At 41.5% G+C, this 23709-nt stretch overlaps 1 long non-coding RNA gene across 1 annotated transcript in view; it reads right to left on the reverse strand.

The window, feature by feature from the left end:
• Window positions 1-318: 318 nt before the first annotated feature.
• LOC132328089 (uncharacterized) overlaps window positions 319-23709 on the reverse strand; it is a 33954-nt gene continuing 10563 nt past the window's right edge. The window contains exon 3 of the long non-coding RNA XR_009486682.1: window positions 319-473. This is a non-coding gene — a long non-coding RNA (uncharacterized LOC132328089). The remainder of the gene's footprint in view (window positions 474-23709) is intronic.

The raw sequence follows: 23709 nt of genomic DNA on the forward strand, positions 1-23709 counted from the left end.
CATAGAAATAACACATCATTTTGCACCATGTACCTTGAATCTAGGCTTTTAAGACTTCTAGGATGAAAAAAAATTGCCAAAAAAAGGTGAAAAATATGAAGGAAATTGGAAAAATAATCAGGTTGGTTTTTTTCTATTCATTTTTGAAGCACAAGAAGAATGAAAGTACTAGTGCTTGCAGATGTTGCAATAAGGTGTTGACTTACCTGGTTTTACAGTGAGATCATTCTACTCTAATCTTGTAAGGATTTTTATGTGATCATTGTAAATGATTTTTCTCTCGGCTTTTCCTACACTAAACGAGAAACCCACGCAGCATTCGGTAGGAAATATTTTTTAATTTTTAATGGAAGATACAGTATGGTTCCTTGTGGCAGCAGATCTGCTCCATGGGAAGGGCTGGTCCTTGAAACACAGGACAGGCACTTTCCAAAACTGCATGGAAACTCTGGCTTCTGCCAGGACCAAAGCACCTGTGGAAAAACAACAGAAATGTCAACAAGCTTAACAGCCCTTTCTGATAACCAGTCAGTACGCAGTACCAGAGCATGCAATTCTAAATCTCCTCCCAAGAAACCCAGCTTGCCATTTGGTTCCTATGTCAGGAGAGAAATGCTGCCTTCTTTCTTGAAATGTGTACCTCCACCTGAACTGCCAAAGATTTTCTCTTTTTTTTTTTTGATTCCCTGATCTTCATAATAAATGTGTTCTTTAATATCAAAAACTATGCAATTCTTGGCCATTTGCACAGCACTTGCGCTGTCCTGAATTTCAGTTTCATGCAGATATGTGTGAAATGCAGGAGCTGGCACAGTTGAGATGCAGCTCTGCCTAGTCCACTGTCCTACCTCTGACAGCCGAGGATGCACAGTTACAGCCAAAGAGACAGTCCCAGCTCCACCCTCACCTCAGAACCATGGCATCTTTCTTCCAATGCTACCCCAAAGCTTCCGTGGCCACTGGGGGTCCCAGGCCCTGCCTGTACAAGCGCTGCACCCCTCCGTTCTGTTGTGAAAACTCTGGTGTCCCAGAACCACCACTAGGTGACAGAATGGCAGGGAAAATGCCTTTGGAGAGCAGAAGTTCACAACCGAATGAAAAGATGTCACACTGTACCGCCTCAGTCAGACACTGTGGCAGCAGCAGTAGCACTACAGCTGCCAGTAGCATTTTCTTCCTTCCTGCTTCGCTTTGTACTGCTCTGGAGTTGCTAAGTTGATACTAGCCATGCCTCTGTTGCCATTTGGGCATATGAGTGCTTCATGACGTGGTAGACTTTGCAAGGATGCAAAGATACAATCAAATCAGATCTCACCCTAGGGCAAAGAAGCAGACAGTCAATTCAGGCAAATTTTATCAAGTGATTTTAATACATTTGTTGTTCTTACTCTTTGGGGTAATAATGGGCAACAGCTTTGGGGACAATTGCACAAAAGGTGCCTCAATTAGGACAAAATATAATTTTGTAGGTGCACACAAAGAAAAGGGATAAGGAGAAAGGGAAATGATACAGTAAAATTTATGATTTATGAAGAATTCTTCATTTTACTGCAAGTCATAATGGACTCCTGCTGCTTATAATCTTATTGTAATCAAAGGGTTATATTCATTTCTTGCATAGTTACATGCACATAACTGATTGAAACTACTAAGCATTTTATGCTTGCTGTTAGGAGCAGAGGTGCCACACAACTAAATAATTTACTACAGCTGAATTAGAAACAGTGAAGATGGCCTAGAATGTTATAAATGTAGATAATGTTGCTCAAGGATGTATAGCATTGTCCCTTTGACCTTTTGCTGGGGTTAAGCCAGAAATGGTCACAGGCATTGGAGGCAATTGAAGGACAGGTTTCTTGAATACAGCAGTCACAGAGAACCTCAAGAAGCAAGGATAATGCAGAAATCAGGGGAAAAAAAATGTTCCAAAGCTGAATTCTTCTGAATTTTTGTGTTATTTTGAGTTTAGACTGATTTTGAAGAAAAGAAACGGCAGCAAAACTATCCTTGCCCCGACTTCACCTAAGAGATTGGTATCATTTGTCTTCTCAAGTGAGAAACAACATTTAATGAAGGAGTTTCTACCAGTAATTAAAGCATCTAGATCTTCAATGCTTACACAGCACACAGAAGCTCATGAATGTTGCAATGTGGAAATAAGGACAGATATCCAAATCCCTATTTAGCTAAAAAAATAAGTAGCACTTGTTCTCAGATGTGCCAGACCCCCCAAGGCTCCAGTCTAATTGCTCTCAGAGGCTGTGGACAAACATCCTTCTTCAGATCCAGCTGTGCTGCTGGGTGTTACCACTGCAGCTGCTCATCTGTGGTGTTCTCCATCCTCTTCCCACCCCTTCCCTCCTCTAGTGTTAAGCACCCTTTTGAACCAGCCCACGCAGCAGTTTGTGTCAGCATTCTGTAGTTTGTGCCAAGCCAATTCATTCAGCTCAGTTTAAGTGGTTTAAATAGGAGGTGGCAGTAGTGATTGTAGCCCTGAAGCACAAACTTTGGGCAGCAAGGCAAGGATAAATCATCATGCAGGAGCCACCTGGAAGCTGATGAAGAGAACGAAGAAGCTCAGGTGCAGAACAGAAGTCTAGTAGCAGTTCAGATCTAATAAGCCATTTTTTCATGATGGGAAAGAAAAAGTCCCAGGGAATTATCTGCACTGGGTCACTCCCATTGGCTGGACATACTGGACCAACAGGTCTTGTGCCATCCTGTATATCTGATTTTCCAGCTTCTCCCCTGTTCTGGGATGTCTCATCTGCAATTAATGGAAGGAAACTGTTCAAGTATGGCTGCCATCTATCCACAGTACTTGGGTCACATTCTTTGTTCTTCTGCCTGTACATGCTGAAGTACCAGTGACCTTCAAAATCGTTGGGGTTTGGTATTTTTTAGGGATTCAGACAAATATTTCTTGTCAAGTATCTTTGTTTAGCATAATCAGTCCAGAAAAACATGAATTTTCTGCCTCCAAGATACGCCCCTAGCAGCTGTGATGTAAACAAAGAGTGTCTAGCTCCCGATACCTGATGTGTTCCCATCCAGGGAACCCCAGTCCAAAATGTGACAGGAATACCTGGATGAAACACTTAAAAGGCTTGGCTGGTCCCAAAAACACTGTATTTGAAGAAGCAGCATTTGCCCTTACAACATCTTTTGGTCAGCGCCTCTAAAGAGCAAATCTTGCAGCCTTTCTCATATAGGAAGTGATGTAGGATGATTTTATCATCTCTCCCCTTTGCCCAACTCCAGCTGTTGGAAGATGCTGTCATGCAGTGTTTGCTAAATAATATGAAAGTCTCAAAAGGGTGGCAAGACAAAATAGTAGCACCCATGCAAGAGACAGCCCAGTCTCTATATCCCTGCCTTTGGGAAGCTGTGTCCACTGATGTATGAGATATCCTAGCAACTTTCTCATCAAGTGATTCTCAACTGCAGAGAAGTCGGGGATCCCCATCCAAATCAGCTGACCCAGCTGGAGAGGAAGTGCAATCAGTTAGAAACCAAATCAAGAAAGTATTAGCTAAAGTCACCTTGCTCTCAGTGAGGACAGGTCATAATCCTCCCTGAGTCTTTCTGGGAACAGGAGAGCTTAGATAATGAATCTCGAAGTCTCCTTTGTCAGGCACAGTAATGTGACACCTCTAGCTCTCCTCAACTCATCCTCTGCAGCTGACTGATTCCCAAGGAATAGCAGTGAACTTTCAGATTCTCCTCCAGCACACAAAGGGCCAGGGAGCATCCACCAAGGAGCTGTTCTTACATTTTCAGTTGCCTCCTGTCCTACCCCAGTCAATTATGCACTGTAATAGAGGCAGCTAGAAAGTGAAAGTGTTCTGCCCGAGAGCTTGCTCAATTCATAGGTGTGAGTGAAATCTGGGCTTCTCTCAGTTTTAGTATACTCTAGATTAAATTAAAGGGGAGATATTTGTGTTAATTTATCTCATAACCTGAGGAAGGCTTTAGAACAATTTGAAACATCAGACAAGTTCAGAGAGTGATTCTCTGAACTGATTCTGCAGTTATGCCTCATAACCCTGAAGAAGACAGTGCAAAGGCTTATAATAACAAGCAGCTCTTTTATGTATAGAAATGCTGATTCTAATTCCCCTAGCTTTACAATGGCATGGAACATTAAGGTGAAAGCAAATACTATTTTTGCGTAATTTTTTCTTGCTGTTACAACAGGGACAGACACAGGGAGAAGGGCTGATGGGACTATAGGTCTGATTACAACATATACTGGCTGCCATGCAGTCTCTTAGCCACAGGTTTGGGAGTGGCTGCTCCTTTTTCCCCACTTTCTTAGATAGTGGTTACATTCCACTCAACTCTACGCTACTAAAATTTGTTTAAAGACCTTTCTGCAAATGAGGACAAAGGGCTGTACACATTTTCTTAGATCAGTCCCTCATTTGTTTTGTTTTGCAGTGAACAAAATAATTTCTATGGTTCCTGTCAGGTTCCAGAGTTAATTTTGGAAACTTTCTAGAGAGGGATTAGAAAGTAGAAATTATCTTCTTGTGGTCGATAGAACCTGCATGCTCGAGGGTGCCTCAAAGGCTTTTGTCCTCATTATATGAATTCGTGACTAGTTCTTTAAGCTTCAATAAATTATGTCCTCAAATAAAGACAAGTAATGTGTACAACGTTACTAATTTCCCTTGTACAAGAAAGAAAAACACTCAGCAGTATGAAGGAGACCTACAGTATCCCTCCTTTATGACTCATGTCCATCCATCTTCACAGCCTTTTATTCTGGACTTACTGTTTGAAGTCTTTTTTGCTCTTCCCTTTCCAGAAAATATTCACTCTCTGAATGGCTTGGCTTGATTTATTAGGACAAATTAATTTAAATCACTGCTATTAGGAACATGGTAAACTTCTGCTCATGTACAAAAGATGAAAGGTAACAGCTATGAAGTGATTATTTCTATTACTAGGTTTCTATATCAAATTTCAGACAAAACATTCCTGCTCTTAATAGCTTGAATGTCCGAAAAGAAATCCATGGTAACTTCATCAACATTGTCTGAATCTTTTCATAGACTGGATGTTTTCAAGAAATAATATTTTAATCATCTTTCTTTATGAAGAAGAGAAGATCAGTACAATGTGCTCATTCTGTTGCTTAGGCACTCAAAGTTGGCACTGGCTTCACATTAGGGTTGTTCACTTGGTGACTGCAGGATGCTGAGGCCCCAATCCAAGAATGTAATGAAGTACTTGGGCCTGAACATAAGCCTGAAGGTAATTTTTCAGACAGTCTTGTGTTCATTGGCATAATCCTGCTCCAAACACCTTGCAGAAACGGTATGGGGAAACCAGAAGGGAAGGGAGACGGCTGTTATTTGCAAACAGTTTTGACAAAAAATTCCAAGTATGGAACAGCTGACACTACACAGTACATGAGGTGGTGGTCTCCTAAGCAAATCCATGGGATGTGAATCATTTACATCAGTCTCCTTAACCTCCTGGACAAAGCCATTGTGCTGAACTGCACTTCATTGGACTGCTGTAACTGGCACCTCTGAGCACAGTAAGCCTATTCAAGTAGGGATCCTGTTACTTGTTCTGCTCTTCTTCCTGTGACAATCAGTTCAAAATTACACCATTAAAATAATCTCTGCATCCACTGAGAAAGGGGGCAAGTGGGAACTACAGACAGATGTGGAGCACTGGAGTTTTTTAAGCCCAAGTTCACCCTCGGCCGGAGTCTGGCATGCTGTTCAGGCACCCATGCAGCAACCCCAGGCACGATGACACGTGTGGGCAGAGAGGGGATTCATCTCCCTCCAGTTTCTCAGAATCAATGGCCAGCAGAATCTGATTTGCCCTGTCTGCAAGTCTTCTGGTGTGAGAAAATAAGAAACTTTGGCTGAAAGGAATGGGTCCTGGCCACAGAAACCACAGACTGCAAGGTACCCACACAGAAAATTCTGTGATAATTATCAGGATCTTGTGGCTCTGGAGAGCCATAAGTAAAGCTTACTTTACCCAGTAAAGTAGGCATGTGCCTGTGTACAAAAAGGAGGATGTGAGGGTTTGGGTGCAGTAAGCTAGGCACACCTCAATTTGTGGGGACAGTCTTAAAGAAGAAATTGTTGCATTTTATTTCAAGTTAATTGTGTGCATATTTCTCATCAGTATCTCATCATCAGTCTAGACTATTGGAAATGGTTTTGGTATTTTTTTTTCCTTCAGCTACATTCCTATTCTTTGCAGGGGCAAAATTACTCATGAATCTTAAACAGCTTTTGCACAGAATCAGCTTAGCTAATGAAAAAACAGAGAAGATTGCCATAATCTCTTGAATCTAAGGAGTAATATAGAGAACTGATTCTATCAGGATGAGGAAGAAAGGAAGACATGAGAAAGGTGGCCAGGTGCATTATGAATTTTTTGCAATATATTTCTTTAAAATATGTGGGGGAGGGAGAGTTGACAGTATTTTAACAATACCATTATTTTACATCATCCTTCTCCTTATTACTTATGGACAGGCTGATGCTGAGATTTAGTACAGGAAACAGTTTTAAGAATCCATATATCTTGGCTACAGTTCATGTCCTCAGACTGTGCCAGAACACCAACTGAATGTTTAATATCTAGCCTAGCTATGCATTTTTAATGCAGACTTTACCATTATGTTGAAATAACAGTAAGCACTAATGGCAAGTCTTTTTCTTTTTTAACACAAATACAAGGCAGTATCCAGAAACTGTACTGAAACAGGAGTAGTCAGAACCAACATACACTGCAAAAACCTATGGTTTCTTCCCAGAGACAATGTGTCATTCACAATGACAATGGCATGAAATTAGATGTGACCACACTCATGAATAATGTTTGCTGAACTGGGAGCTTTTCACTTGGAAGATTTAGGCAGGTCTGCAATTTATTCTAGTGCTGCCCATCTGTATGCCTCAGCTATGCCACTTGAGGTGTGTTTGTCACTGAAGGCAAAATGAGTCATGGCTCTTCTGCCAATGCTCCGCAGACTTGCTTTAGATGCAGAGGTGGAAGTCACATCAGCCTGTCAGCCCTCCCACACCAATGTGGTGGCCCAGCACCTCACCAGTGAGGCTTTTTTGGATCCAGGCTTTGTTCTAGGGTCTCTGCACAGCAGTGCCCTGGGGTGTTTTCAGCACTAACTAGGTCAGAGATCTCTGACCAAGCACTGCTTTGAGCAAATGTTCCTTTAGAAACTATGAGGATTGTTATATGAAAATAACCAGAGGAGACATCTCCTCTTTCTTTCCATGGCCTCTCTTGTTCAGTTAAGCACTGATGGCTTCAAGGCAGGGATTCTTCCAGTGTTCGTGTAGATAGAGCACCTTCAGTTTCAGTGGCAGCTGCTAAGCACGAGTGCAGTACACAATAATTAATATGCATTAATTGCATATACCAAAGAAATCAGCTGACTGGCAGGTCCTATGTATCCACTTCTGAAAAGATTATTTGATCTTTATTATTCTCTTTGCTCTTAAATACATACATAACTGTATATACATATTTATCCTCTATGGAAAAAATTTTAAAAATGGACCATTTTAAAAATAAGGTATATAAGGCCTGAGGTCTGGAAAGAATGAGAGGGATGTTCCTAAGCCATGAAATTTTCTGTATTTTGAAATGGTGTCTTGAATTTTTAAAATTATTTATGGAACAAACATACTAGGTTTTCATTACTGCACAAGTCTTTGATTCATTATGCTTTTCTATTGAAAACAGAAAAAAAAAACTCAGTGTAAGGGGAAGAACTGGAGATCAGCTGCTACATAAGCAAATTAAAAAAAAAAAAAAAGAAGGAGAGACAATCTATATTCTTCTTCTTCTGCCTTCCTAAAACATAAAGCTTAATGGATTCTTTCATTGGCATTGCCTTTTGCAATATTCTGCTTTGGGTTTGCCTGGTACTAATTTAAAACCTACTTACCCCAGTAGTCAAGACCAATTCTGAGAAGTGATGCTTCCTCACTGGCACAAGGTCTTTCTCCAATAGACAGGGATGAAACCGTGCAGGAGGAAGCAGTTAGAGCTCTGCAGCAGCTCACCCATGGCCCTGAAGTGGGATCCCTATTCAATAATCAGGCACCAAACAGAAATATTTCTGTTTCTAATGCAAACAACGTTTCTGGGTTTTGCTTACTCATTCTGTCACTGAGACACCTGAAAAGGATGGGTGGCCTGTTATGTACCAAAAGCAAACAGTATCACATTTATTTTCCTCAGAAAACTTAAGTTCTCATCTCATGTCTTCATCCCAAGGTGTCCAAATACCATCTTAATTTCCTATTTCAGATGCTAAAGAGCAAGTAAGATGCTCCTGATGCCTTAGTTGTTTCTCTGGAACATGTTAGGTATTTTGTCATTGTTTCCTCTGTCAAAACTCATACCATGGACACACTGTGATAGGAAGAAGTAACTCAGTTGCCTAAAGAACCAGCACCTAGTTCTCACCACTGGCTAAAGTTAGTTGAAATTAATCCGACTCACTGCTACTTTCTGGGCAGCTCAAAGATACCTGTTATAAGCTGCTCATGCTGTGCCAGCAGTCCTGCTTCAATCAATGCAACACCTCACACAGTGAGACATGACCCAGCTACAGGCAGAACTGATTTTCCTGTTCTCGAAATCAATGAATTCTGCCATTGATTTTCCTTAGGACCAAAATATTTCTTTCTCTTCAGGATAATGATATAAGTATGGCCTTGATGGTTAAAAGCAAAGGTCTGTGCAGCCCAACAGATTAAAAAAAAAAAAAAAAAAAAAAAAAAGAGCAGAAGCAAGGCTGGGAATAGAGTGATTATCCCCATTCCTTTCCAGCAGCTAGAAAGTATGTTTTTACCTGAGCTTGTAGGTCTGTCTACATCACTCAATGCATACTTTTTTTACCTAACGCCAACACATTTATTTAGTTGTTGTTTTAATTTAATTTCATTTGAGCTTTCACGATTTCCTGTGGCAATGAGTTCCACAGCATCATCTCTTGAAAACATATGGTGCTTCTTGTAAACTAAGTGTCTAAGAAATTGTTCCTTCTGCCCTCGCATTTAAGATGTGAACACTGCATTGGTTTGCATGGTAAAAAAAAAGTATGTTTTTATCATGTTATCTATTTATTTCCTAATAATTTCTAATACCCCATTTGTCTTATTGACCACTGCTAGCTTTGAGGTGATTGTTTCTGAAGAATTATGTGTAATGATTCCCAAATCTGTTTTCTGAGTGGTAATAGCTCATTTAGAGTCCATCACTGTGAATGTATAGTTAAGGTTGTTTTCCTCCATGTACATTACTTTGCATTTATTGACACTGAATTTAATCTGCCACTTTATCACCCAATCACTCAGTTTCTTGAGCTCCTTTTTTAAGCCTTCACAAACAGTTTTATCTTTGACTGTGGTAAATAATGGGATGCCAGCAGCTGGATACAACAACTGATATTCACCTCTTTTCAAGGAGAGTATTTAGAGGCATGCTGTGCCTGTGGGACCACACCAACAATCTTCCTCTTCTGTGAAGAACATCTACAAACTGCGTCTCCAAAACACCCAATATCTCAGGAGTATCTAGGCCATGTGACTTTTCCCTGCTCCTTTGTAAAGACTCATGTCCACCCATAACTTTTTTCTATATTAAAACTCCCTTTCACAAAGCCAGGCCTCCTAGTCCCTCCTGGTCCCAGCCCATCGCGGGGAGGTGACGCTCACAGTTACAGTTTTCTTCCCGCTGTGTCTCACCAGAGAAGCTCGTCCCGCCCTCCCGCGGGAGCAGCCCTCGGCGCCCGCCGCCCTCCCGGAGCTCCTAGCCGGCGCAGCCCGTGCATCTCAGCCCCTCGGGGAAGCTCCAGGCCAGCCGTGCCCAGGGCTCCATCTGGCGGCGACCGGCCGGCACGGTCCCAGATCCCTACTAAGACCATCAGTCATTCCCTCCTGCTGCTCTCGCTGCCATAGTCCTTCCCAAGCCACGGCACTGTCACAGAAATTATGCACGTCCCAGCAACAGTGGGATATGAATGCTTTTACAGGGAAAAAAGCCCAAAAAATCCTGTTTACTATTCTGTTGCAATCTTCCTCTAGGGGAGGTGAACGAAGAAAAAATAACTGAAGGCCATGAAAAGGTATAGCTGATGAACAGGGAGCCCAGGACCCTGTCAGGGTAGCACACCTCAGCAGGGAACTTACCTGCTGTAACTCAGAGCTCAGTGCTTTTGTTAGCATGCTGCTAACTCATGGCAGACTAGCTATGTCTGTAGAGTGCAGAGTCAGAAACACTGAAAAAGAAGTTGCTTTCTGTTATGAACAAAAAAGTTACCGTTTTTTTTAAGAGAAGGGGCTGCAGAGGAGTTTTGAGTTGAGCTGGGAATTGATCGCTGGCCAAGAGTTCTTTGTTAGTGAAATGTTGGAATCACCCCTTGAGTATCCTTAAGTACCGCCGTTTAACTCTCTATTGTGGAGAATTCTTGTTTTTCAGTACCACCCTAGCCTGTTGCCAGGAGGATGACAACCTCACCTCGGACGGTGGGGAGAGGGAGATATTTGCATCTCAGGAGACATGCAAATTTATCTCAAACCCAAACTGCACTGGATCGGGACCTTCACCAAATCCTGGAAAATACCCCAAAAAAGACGAGCCAAATCAGAATTGAGAAGTCAGGGTGGTGTCTGGACATCAAGGCCGAGGTCCGAAGCCGGCAGACATGCTTGAAAACCTCGGTCACTCCTCGCCCCAACTAAAAACGATGCCAGTCGGACACAGGACCCCCTGGACTCATAACCTAAACTGAGAAATCTGCGTATACCCTTACTGTCTTTGTGAGGACAGGATTCCAGGCCCTGCCTCCTAGGGGACAGAGCTGCAAATCCTCTTCTGAGTCACTGCTGGGAGCGGCGGCAAAACTCCCCTGATCTGCCAAAACCCCATTTTGAGCTGATCACTCTAATAAAATCATTGAATGGAGGAAAATTTCCTGCCCTGTTTATCTCACTCTCTGCTTTATTCTACACGTGCTCAGAGAGAGGGCACTGAGAACAGGGGGGGTTCATCGCCCTCACTCTGGGCAGCACTGTGTGTCGAAACAAAAGCCAGTGCTGAAAAAAAAAACTATCTTCTTAGGCTCACACCCAAGGACTAAGTCACTTCTTTGGCAGTCTGTGTTAAAAGAGGGTTCCGCAGTAGAAACAGCATCGTGGTACAGCAAAGTCAAGCACAATTCTACTTGGAGAAACCAGCGTGTTTGAAACTATTCTGTACATCTCTGAACTGCATGGTGCTAACATGCCCTATGCATGTAGAAAACAGTTCAGATACAAATATTTAAAGTACAGCCATGGTTTAGGTCATCTCAGTCCAGCCCAATTCTACAAATGGCAGTGTGAAGACATAAAAAGATTTTTGTAGCTTTTTTTCCCCTTAAGATGACTGCATTAATTGGACACTTCTCATCTTACACAGAGAAGTGCTTCCTAGTTCTATACTTTTCCAGCATCTAGAACAAGGATGCCCTTAGGTATTAAAAGACAGTAAGCTGCAAACTCAGTCTAGTCACTTGAGAAGCCCAGCTAAAAGCTACATTTTGGAGCATTGAACAAGGATGGAACACAAAATCAATGAATAATATGACTACATATCCACAATTAAAAAATGCATCAGATTGAATCGTATTTCCAAGCAAACAGCTTCCATATTTACACACATTTGCAGGCTATTGGTCTGAAAGACACACACCTGAACTGCATGGAAAGGACCCACTGCAAGGTTGAATGCAGTCATGATGTGCAGGAGTGACTGGGAAGCCTCAGAGCCATTCCCTTTTCCTCTGACCAAGCACGTATACTATCTGGCCTTGGGGAAATTTCAGGTACCAAATGAGGCATTAAATCAACCTCAACTGGAAAGCTTTGTTAAGAGCTGCAATTCTAAGCCAAAAAGCAAAACCCTCACCTGATCACTATTCCAGGCCAGCCAACACCTGAATCATATACATTGCACAATTTATAAATGTAAACACTTTTTGTCTGTGTTTCTTCAACTGCTGCCACTGCACTTCAGTAGTGTGATCCAAAACCTAGTGCTTTTTTCACCTGTGAACTAAGTCCATATGAGGAATGCAGAAGGGCATTAATTTATTTCCTCCGTGTGTAAAGGTCTTCATTGCCCTTGAAATCTAGTACTTGAGCTGTGTGTGGTCCACGGATACTCAGCCATCATCTCAGGCAGGAAGCCTGACTGCATGGATCATAAAAAGCACACAGATTATTTGTTAGTTGTGTTTTGTCATGCAGAGGGTGGCTAAGCATACCATGGAATCACAGAATGGTTTGGGTTGAAAGGGACCTTAAGGATCAAAGGGACCTCAAAGATCATCTAATTCCAGCGCCCCTGCCATGGGCAAGGACACCTACCAGACCAGGTTGTTCAAATCCCCATCCAGCTTGGCTTGTTACAAAAAAATGACTTGTTTTCACTTGCTTTATCTCTCACAAAGCAAATAAAATACTCTCAAACTGCATTTATCACAGCTTCTTCAAGACAGACTCAATGCTGCGCAAATTCTCTTTCTCTGTGTCTTTAAAACATATTATCTGTATTTGGTCTTCTAAAAATGTTACCAAGAAGACTTATCAACAATTGCTTGTGAAGACAGTAGTGGGAGGAGAAGCTGACCATTAGAACTGAAAAGCAACTGCAAAATGGGTAGGCATGAGCCAGGTTAAGCAATCAGCTTGTACTTAAGGTTTAACATGTTATTTCCTCATCTTTCTCCTTGCTGCAGTTGCAAATAGAAGAAACGTGCAAGCTAGTTTAATCTTTGTTATAAAAAAGATGGGGAGTCTGTCAGGGTCCACACACTAAGGACCCATGCACTCTCTCTGGATTGAAGTGTTCTGGATTTGATTAGCTCAGTTACAGATGGGGAAAAGTTCTTAGTAAAAAGATTTTTGTGGAAGGCAGAGACTATCCTTTTTGAGGACAAAGGTAATAAAAAGGTTATGCTGCAGCTCTTCTTGATTTTCTGCATGTCCATTATCCATAGGCTGGATATTAACTGTGCAGTCACCTGTGGATGCTCCACACAAACCACTATGCGATTTCCACATCCAAAGGGAACATCAGCAGGGTGCTGCAGTGTCCCAGGTGGGACTTTGGTTCTACTGGACATTAGCTTCAACACGTCTGCACTGACAAGTGTTATGAACAAAAAAAGGGTTACCCTTTTTTTTTTTTTCCAAAAGTTGTAGAATTACAAGTTTAACCAGTTCTGGCAGAGAAGTGCTTTTGTTAGCTGTTTGTTGTAATCACCTGTTAAGTATCGGGTCGTTAGCCATCTATGGTTGAGAATTCACTCTATTGTATCAGCATCACCCTGCTTGTGGCCAGGTGGGAGGATGGCACCCCCCCTTCCAGATGGTAGAGGGGAGGGAACCAGGCGTTGATATGCAGATAAGTTTAGAGCCAAAATGCAATGGGGCAAGCCCCTATTCCAAACGCAATTAATAAACCCCTAAACCAGGGAGCCAATATGGAATTTAGAGATCAAAGTGGTCTCTAGACATCAGGGGTAAGGTGAGAAGTCAGCAGAGACTCTGAAAACCTTGATGGCCCCTCACCACAACTTCGGAAAATGTTGGTTAGAGCCAGGACCCGAGGCTGCCGACTCCATTTGGGTTTCCTGGTGTGTATATCTGTGCTTCACCTCGTGAGTACAGATGCCCAGCTCTGCCTCCTGATATACAGAGCCGCATTTGCTTACTCCTGGTGGTCACTCCAGTGAGTTGCCACGGCGAACCCGTGGAACAGTCGGGCTTCCCAACCTTGAGCTGATCATTTTTAATAAAAATCACGAAAAAGAAGAGACATTTCCTGCCCTGTTTATTTCAACAAGGTCCCTCACCACATCCTTTGGTCTACTGTCTCCTCCCTGTATGTTGTCCACACTCTTTCAAATGCATCCTGTGCCAGCTGTCTTACTCCTTTTTGTGAATTGTGTTATGCCTTTCTGTATCACTATTACCTTGCATTATCAAGAGAAAAAAGTCCTTGCCTATGTATGACTTTTTATGAGTGTGTAATTATTTTACTGCTGTGTAGCTATGTTGTATTAAGGTGATGCCAACTGAATATTTAGTGATTTAGCTTGTTACGCCCGAGGTGGATTTTTATTGAAATGTGATATTTCTATTATGAAATGTGATATTTCTATTATTGAAATGTGATATTTCTATTATTGGGGCTATAAGCCCCAAGTCCAAAATGTGCATCTTCAGAACTCTTCTCAGAATATTCTCAGAAACTTAATTTCAAATGTATTTGGTAGTTGCAACACTTCTGTAATAATGATAAAACACAGACATGCTGCAAGCTTGATCCAACTAACATTTCAATCAAAGGAACTTTTTATTTTACATTTATGGCAGTCAGGGTGGGTCCATAACTTTTAAAGAATATTTAAGTGAAACTGGAGGTCTTCATGTATAACCAGGAGGATGCTTGAATGCAGCATTCAAATTACTTGGCACTACACTGTGGTTTATGTAGGACAATTTCTAAATAACCACTGCCAGAACATGAAGTGGGATCTACAGATACTTCTCATGTCCCTATTGTTAGACAAGTGACATTACATGTGCTGTTAAGTGAGCACTGAACTAAATGTGACAGATTTGGAGATGTAAAAATAATGTGACTTTGCTCTCCATTTTCTTCATTGTTCATCAAAGCAGTAACAGAAACTTATTCTTTAAAACAAAGTTAATAACAAGCTGATTCTTAACCACATTTCGCTCCTGCCATTAGTGTACTATCCTGTAAAAAAATTTAGAGAGTATTTACCAAAAAAAAACCCCTACCAAAGCTGGCTGTGACTGCCTTCTGTCTCCAGTACAGGGATGGCAATTAGTATGTAGTCTGCAGGGAAGATCCAGAGGATGGAGCACGAGGCTGTACCTGCCTTTGCAGATCCAAAGGAATAAATCTACATGATGCCCAAGACAGATTAATGCATAGGAGTGTGCCTGGAGCTCCAGCTCTGCTTTGATGTAAACAACATTTGTGTTTTCCTTATTAAGAAATGCTTTTAGCCCTCCTGGCCATAAAAGAAAGCTGGAAATGACAACCTGTGTGTCATGGATAGAGCAACATCTGCTTGAATCTGCCGTCAGCGTCCAGCAGAGAGAAAGGCTGTACCTAGAGCTAAAAGGAAATCACAGGGACTTTTTTTCCCCTAAATAACTAAAGAAGACAGAAAAGATTTTTCATTTTTAAAAATTCCATTTTCATGGATTCCATAACAAAAGCATTGACAATCTGAAAATGTTTTCATTTTTCAAAGCTTAGTCCCATAATAAGGCAACTAAATGGAATATTTCAGACAATTGGTTTTATTTTTGGCAACCTAAACTGCAAATAAGCCTCAGTCTTCAGCCAGAAAGGAAATTAACTGTCCTGTTCCATTACCACTGCTGTAGGCAGGGGTGGGGAGAGAGAGACAGACCCTGCACAAGCTGCCCCAAACAACCCTCACCAATCTGTGACCAGATTTCTCTTTGGCTGTGCAGGGGCTCCTCAGTGCCTCGTTCTGGCCATGCAGAGTTCAGTTCCCCTGTGCTATGTTGACGTGTGGTGGGGGTAAATTTTCACTCTTTCCTCAGAATAGGCTGTGGAAATACTTACTGGATCATAAAATAACACTACTCTCGTAGTACTTTTCAGTGGCTCACCAGTGACTGAGAACTCATCACCAAAGGAGGCTGAATGAGTCAGGAAAAAAACACAGGGAGGGGTGATCTATCAAGCAGCTCTTGTCTTTTGCTTTCTGGGCTGAGAAAATGCCCAGAAATCCCCTCAGAAGTTGTCTCAACTAGACAATCCTCACCTACTTCCTTCTCTTCCTCCCCTTTCTCCTACCGTGGCAGTGCCATAGTCTGTGTCACAGCCACGGTGGTTTTAGCACCTACTGGGACTCGCTGAGAACACAGACAATGGACCAAAACGAGCACAGGGAAGGGGGCTGGGGGCCACAGCTGAGGAAGAAAGAATTCATGCAAATGAACCACTTTTCAGGTGATTCATCAGTCCTACCTGTGAGATGGAACATCCCACCTTCTGCAGACACTCTGGCCATTTATAAAAGCTTTTAGTATGTCCTAATGCATCTGCCCCTTAATGTATGAGCAGAAGCAATCTCAAATCTGGCATTGCCTTAAGCTTTCCAGTACTTGACTCTGCAGCCTCAGCTAATAATGTTCTTTAGGCAGACTTTCTGGTATGTGACGTTATGGATAAAAAGCAGACAGTTCACTTGAAGTGAGGCTGGGTTGGCACAAAGCTACAGAAATTTTGTTTTCCTATAACAAACTGCAAAAAAAAGAAAAAGAAAAAAGTCCAACTATATATAGCCCAAACAATTTTTATAGACTGTGCCAATGGCACATCAGAAAATACAGAAATATGTTTGAAATGTCTGTGGTTATAAAAACATGAGATGGCTTCTTGCAGGAAATTTATTTGAAGTGCATGAAAGTGGCTGTGTTAGATGTCACCCAGAGGAACTAAACTAGGGCTTTTCTTTCTCAGAGGCATAGACAGCTTTAGCAGCTGGATCTAAACTTTGGCTGAAGTGTGGGCAGTTCGTGGGCGAGACCACAGAAGGATCTGCAGTTAGTTGCAGGTCAGAAGTACCCACTTCTCTGAAGTTTGAGTTCTGGTGCCACTACATAAGTGGAAATACCATGATTCAAAGAGCAACTTCAGAAGAAAAACCATGCAAACCATGCATTTGCCCTGTAATTGGGCAGTTTACTTTGGTACGCGACTCAGTTTCCCAGCAGACCCCCATGGGCCCATCCAAACCCTTACAGTGACTTGCTGCTCTCCTCCAAAGATCCTTGAGTCACAAGATCCTCCTTCTACCCCTGCTTCTGCCACTTCAGCACTTGGCCTTTTTCTGGAAGGAGGCAGCAAGGAAGCTCTTAATGGGTCCCCGTGGGGCATCATAGGAAGTCCAGGAGTTAGGAAGAACATCAGGCACATAATTCATGACCTGCCTCAGGCAAAAGGGGGCAAACAACAACAGCAGCAACAAAAACAAAAAAGCTCTTCCCTCCAGAGTAGAGTAATAGGAGTTCCCACAGGAGCCCATTAAACAAAACAAAATGCTGAGAGCCTAGGAATATTGTGCACTTCATCATTTTCTCAGGATCCCCATGGATAGGGCAGGAAAAGTTGCAAGGCTGTCTAAGTGGAGGGAAGGAACCTGGGAGGTGTGTGGGCTCTGCCAGGCAAGAGGGACTTGTATCTCCTTGGCAAGTGAAAGAATGTCTCCTTTGTGTGCCTGCAGGTGATATTTTTCCTTCTCTAGTCTGTACATGGATATCTTGTGCTCTCCCAAGATTTTGCACAGCCTCAGTGGACTGTTTGCTTGTTCTGCCATTTTGCCATCTGGCCAGCCTAACACGACTGTCCCTGGCAGTGGTTGAAATTTTGATGTTTTGTCTAAATTTGAAAGTGACATTTTCCTCAGGTTTTGTAATTAGAACTAATGAATTGCTACAGTGCAATCTGTTTTACTTTCTCTTCATGGAGTTTGACCTGAATTTTAGCACTGACAAAGATGATGTGTTGACAGGATAGGCTGCAAGGGTAATATCTCCAGTCTGCTCTGCAGATGTGTCTTGCTCCTGCCCAGAATCTTCTCCTGCTATTAGGACTTTATTATCTATTGCTCTCACTCCTCTGTTAGCAAAGACATTATTCTCCTCTTGGGACTACATTTGTTATGGCTCTGAGGACATATCTTCATGCCCTCCTGGCATTCCTATTCAGGACCTGTAGAGAAATTAATACAAACCACCCCACCTCATCCTAAAATAACACTTAAGGTCTTGTCAGGCAAGAGGATTCAGGACCAGTTCACTCCCTTCACTTTGTGGGATAAGTATGGTTTGGGGTATTTGACAGAAAAAATCACAAATTATTTTAATCTACCCCACTATAAACTTCTTAAAAAATGCATGTATGGGTGCTGCAAAGACTGAAGTTTAAAGAAGACAGGAAAACTCTCAACTTCTCTTGTGCTTTCTAGAATAAGTCACCTGAAAAACAGGTTTTAGCAACCAGCCTTTAACTGATTTTAATTTACTGGCTTTCCTTACAGATATTGGGTGCTCTATAAAGTTTCCTGAAGAGGGGAAGTGGAGAAGAAGGTGCTGATCTCTTCACCCTGGTATCCAGTGCTAGGCTGTGTAGGAATAATTCAAAGCTGAGCCAGGGAAGGTTTAGACTGGACATTAGGAAGCATTATTTACTGAGAGGGTGGTCAAACACTGGAACAGTCTCCCTAGAGAAGTGGTTGATGCTCCAGTCTTTAAGAGGCATTTGGATAATTCCCTAAATAACATGCTTTAATTTGATCAGCCCTGCACTGGTCAGGCAGTTGGTCTGGATGATCACTGTAGGTCCTTTCCAACCAAAACATTCTATTCTATTCTATTCTATTCTATTCTATTCTATTCTATTCTATTCTATTCTATTCTATTCTATTCTGTTCTGTTCTGTTCTGTTCTGTTCTGTTCTGTTCTGTTCTGTTCTAATAATTCTTTCCCACCCTGAAAAGCTGCAGAAACCCTTTTATGCATAAAATCAAGGTTGCTCTTGGCTTATAAATCACAGGCTTTACTGTATGATATAACTGCAGGAGAATCCTTGCTTGCAAATCAGATGGGTAACACTACCACTTCTCATTCTGTGGCATCTTTTCATCGTGGGAATGTCTCAACTTCAAGTGGAAGATGAGGATGTAAGACAATTTTCATTTCCCCACCTGGGCTGTCACAGCCCTGGTGTGCTCATCCCACAGGACATACTGCCCTCTCCTGCTTGGCTTTGAGAGGCAGAAATAGTTCAAGCAGTGATCCCCTGATGCTGGCTCTGTCAGCCTGAACATTGAATTAATTAGTGGCAACTAAAGCACTGTTTCACAACACTGTTTGGAAAGCCCATCATGTGAAAGGTGGTTAAAATCCATGTAGGGTGTCAGAGCCATTTGGGAACTTTATGACATGGTAATGCTTTTTCTTTGTGGAAACCACAGCAAATTTAGAGAAAGGTAAGGTTGGCAAATCCATACACACTGAAATCTGTGACCATCCCAGACAGATAAAAACCCTCTTACACATGCAGTATAGAATTTCTTTGTTCCCACATAAATTATTTATGCAGTAACTGTTTTCCAGGATACCTCGCAGAGTGGACTGCTGAATTTGAGAAAAAATATCTGCAAAAAAAAAATGGGCTTAACAACATAATATTATAGTTAACTATGCATCCTGTTAATCAGGACAGACACCACCCTTAAGAAAAACATACATATTACAACTTTCTCTAAATATTTTTTTGCATCTATGAGACCAGGAAACTGGGTCACCTGCAAAAACGTGCATTTGCTCTGCACACACAGAGCTCTGCACTACCTGGGGGTGCTGGGGTTGTTTAGATTCACTGTTCACTAAAATTAAATAAATTTTTAAAACTCTTCATGTTCTTGATACATGCTATTCCAATAGTCTTTAAAAGGTCATTTTGCCATGTTCAAGATTATTGCTTTATTTAAAAATGAATTTATTACAGTGGAAAAGTAATTGAAAGTTCAACAGCAAGACAAAACATTTTATTATGATCAAAATGAAATATTTTTATTGAGCTGAGACTAACAGACTGAAAAAAAAAAAACCAAAACCAAAAATGCTAACCCAAAACAAAAATTGAATTCTTTTTTGAGTCTATCAGAGTTTGACTCTTTTTTCTGGTTTGGTGTGGGAGCTTACAATCTCAAAATCTTCCCAGCATGGGAAGGCTGCTTCCCATGAAACTGTACCTAGGCTGTGAATTACTTCCAGACCAGTAATCTGTTGTCAGGAATGAGACAACAGATGCCAGCTCCACCCCATTACTGTAATATGAACATTTCCCTCACAGCCAACACACTGATGGTCAGCTAAACCTCGCTGACTTCTGCCTAAGACTCACTTGGTCTGTCTGTGCTTTTTTTTTTCATACAAACACACTGTGTTTGTTCTTCTGGTTAAGAACACAGAACAAAAAATAACTTAGTCTCACACTCCCAGTCTGTGCACTGAATGGTTGGTTTGGGAGTGGAGGATGTATGTACTGTACTCCAGGCACGTCACTTTTAGATAAATAATCTACACTGCTTCTTGAGGCGTTTTCTCTTGAAAATATAGGAATCCTGAGGGGTGTTAGGAACATTTCCCTCAGACATTTGCCTAAGGATACCTTTAATTGCCCATTGGCAGAGCCAATCACCTCCTTGCTGGCAAATAAGAGAGTTTGTCATGCCACTGTTTCAAAGAGTATCTTCTGCTGGCATCTCCTTATGGATTGTGCAGTGAAAGCCTAATCCTTTAACTGCAGGTACCCTGCAGGACAACAGCAGCTCAGCATAGCACCAGTGATTCCTAGTAGCATTCAGTGCCTCCTCCTTCATCACCTGGATGATGAAGAACCATTCCAGGTCACCAGAAGTTCATTTCCATGCATCACCACAGACATATATTCAGTACTAAGCTACAACCAATTTGAAATAATGAGCTGCAGGTCATGGACTTTATGTTTTACTCTGTTATTGATTCCTTGGGCTTTTCCCTCCCCTTTTTGTCCCTGGAGAATTGGTTTTATTTCTGTACATGTGGATGCTGTAGCCTTCTTCAGTAGGTGGGGAGAGAATTGTTGTTCTCCCCCAAGTTTGCAAGGATGGACCTCATTAAGCATATTCCTTCTTTATTTTTAGCTTTCCATCAGGCAAACAGCAAAAAAATCAAAGCTTGTTTATAGCCATGCTGGACAGTTTTCCATGTCAATTGTTGCTCCATGGCCTGAATTGTTATGAAAAGGATAACCTTTGATCTCTGCAGCCCTTCCTACATATAACAGCTCCTGCTCCATTCAAAGCAAATTGCTCCCTATCATTGACTAACTAAAGATTTTTGATGGAAAAACCTCTGCAAAGGGCTATGGGGAGCAGGCAGTGGAGAAGAAGCTTTATGAAATACAAGAATGGATTAAACAGAGGGTGAAGTTGTTAAAAAACACCTCTAAATTATGTAATCAGTGACCTGGGCTCAAACTGTTTGTCTCCTTCCTCTACTGCAATCCTGCTGCTGCTGTTACAGGTTTTGGCTTGGGAGAAATATTTTTCTGAATCTGTTTCACCTTGATGGATTATGATGCCATTTTAAATGTCAATTGATAATAACAGTGCCATTAAAAAATAATAAATGTTATCTGTTTAAACCTACAGTGTCCCTTTTATTAATATTTCTAATTTACAAGCATTTTGAGGAATCTACAGAGACCATGGGGCTAATAAACCTGAGGTGAGAGGGGCTCCAGAAGCAGGCTGGGTGAGATTTACGCTAGATCACTGCCAGCTGCTGAACTTTGAGGAGATCAGAGCAGCTCAGATGTCACTGGGGAGATTGGTAGAGTCCAGTAAGGCGTGAAGGATGGAAGACAACCTGCAAAGACATGAGGCTCCAGAGGTGATGTGGGCAATTTGCAGGTGCAGGTGCACCGGTGTGTCTCTGGCTGCCTGAGCTCACTGACTTGCTCTGAACAGCTCGGTGAGCACAGGCCCTGGGAGATGATCTGCTGTGAGCTGCAGCATCCACGCTGTGCATAAACACTGCACAGCTCTGACTCTGAGTCACATTTCTGAAGGGAGTTTAAAGGAGATGCTTCAGAGGCATTGGGAGGAATATCATTCCATTACTGCCTTTATCCAGTGGAAGTGACCAGTCCTTTTTCATGACTGACAGGATAAAGACAATTCTTCTTCCCCCTTGAGATAGACAGTATAGGACAAAAAATTCCAAGGTATTGAACCCAAGTTGATTTTAAATCTATGCATCCAGAATTTTTCACTTTCTGAAATTCTTTAATTTATAAACCTCAGGGGTTCTGTGGACCTCTAGATTTGCCTGGCACTGAGAGGATGACTTGGTAAAATCAACATGGCACAATTTTGTTCTAGACAGCCACCTTCTGCTGTAAAGGGTTTCCTTCAGAGCTCAGCAATCCCAGAGGAAGATGTGTTTCCTGCCTCAAGGAATTTATAGACTAAATTAGATGGGTAGCACAATAATTGTAACAAATGAGAGTCATCTGCATTTCCAGGTCAAGCAGAAATATAAAAATATCCCCAAACTACCCTGCAAAAGCCAGCATATTAGAACTTGGCAGAAAAATAACTTCATTCTCCACTAATTTAAAAGTAAATAATTTCTTGTTTTGAACTTAAATAATTTGTTACATTTCAGCAACTCTATCATTTGAGAAAGGGGGTCAACTGAACTATTTTAATTTGCAAAATGTTCATTTGCATTTCAAGGGTCTATTTTTTGCCACTCATCTTTATTTTAACATAATACAAAGCAAGGAAATTCTGGGCGAGCAGTCATTCCAAAGGCAGCATTTAATTTTTTTAAAAATTAATGAAATTGTATTTATCACTATTTTTCCACTTCTGTATTAAAAGTAGTAAAATGTTCAAGTCTTTTGGTACTACTTAAACATTTTGATATCAAACCTGCCTTTTTTCTGAAGAAACTTTTGTACACAAAACATGGGATTTATGCATCATTACACTGCTGCTTTCTAATCCCCTTGCAAGAGTTGTCACTTATTTATCCTATTTCCTCCTTTGTGCTTTTTTTGTTTTCAAATATAGAAGAACAAAAATATATTTCTTAGTTGACATTGCCTTCAGTTTCAATAAAAAAGTACAATACAATCAGACAGAACAAAAATAAAGCCTTCACAAGGACACTTTCAAGTTGTAAATTTGCATATGAGCATCTAATTTAAGCACACACAGAACATCAACTTGTCACTGCAAGCAGCAGGGAGGTTTAAAGTTGCAGACTGAGACAGACTAGTTATACAAACATGCACAATTTGATTTTGTGACATGGGACTACAGAATCATCTCAGCAGGTACCTGCACAGAGGGAGCTGGTGGCAGTGGACATAGGCAGTGCAGGCACTCTGAGTATGGGGTAATGGTGAATTCACTCGTGACCATAGAATAAGTATTTATTCTATTCTGAGATGGAAACTTGGAGTCTGCCTGTCTCAACTGTCTTTACTTCAGAAATTTTTTGACATGAATGCACATGTACTTCTGCCAGAAGGCTGTGTTTCTCCCTTTCAAAACTGCGTGCGTTTAACACAGCAAAAATGGAGCTGGGGCAAGGATGAGGGATAGGAGGTATATTTTTTACCCTGCAAGTCTCTAGGCTAATTTACTCAGCTATTTTATCCAAATATATGGATCCTCTCATGAGGCGTACTGGGATCTATCAGACTTTCCTGTGAAATCCTCCTCTTCCTCCTTCTCCTGCCCCTGCAGCAAGATATGAACACCTAGGTTTTAATAACAAATCAAAGCTAAAGTTTTCTATTGCAAAGAAAAATGTAGCCTTGCTTCATTTAATAACTGAAATAGACAAATCCATAGGCTTCACTCCTGCACCTATGTAGATCCTTCAGAAAATGGACAGCAGAGAAGGCTTAAAACACAGATGTCCCTAGATCTGATTTTCCTGTGCCTGAAGCTTACAGGTAAAAGTAGCACAGTAAACATCAGAGAGTTCAGACAAGGTAATATACACTAAATAT

The sequence above is a fragment of the Haemorhous mexicanus genome, chromosome 5 (assembly GCF_027477595.1).
Source record: "Haemorhous mexicanus isolate bHaeMex1 chromosome 5, bHaeMex1.pri, whole genome shotgun sequence".
NCBI lineage: Eukaryota > Metazoa > Chordata > Aves > Passeriformes > Fringillidae > Haemorhous > Haemorhous mexicanus.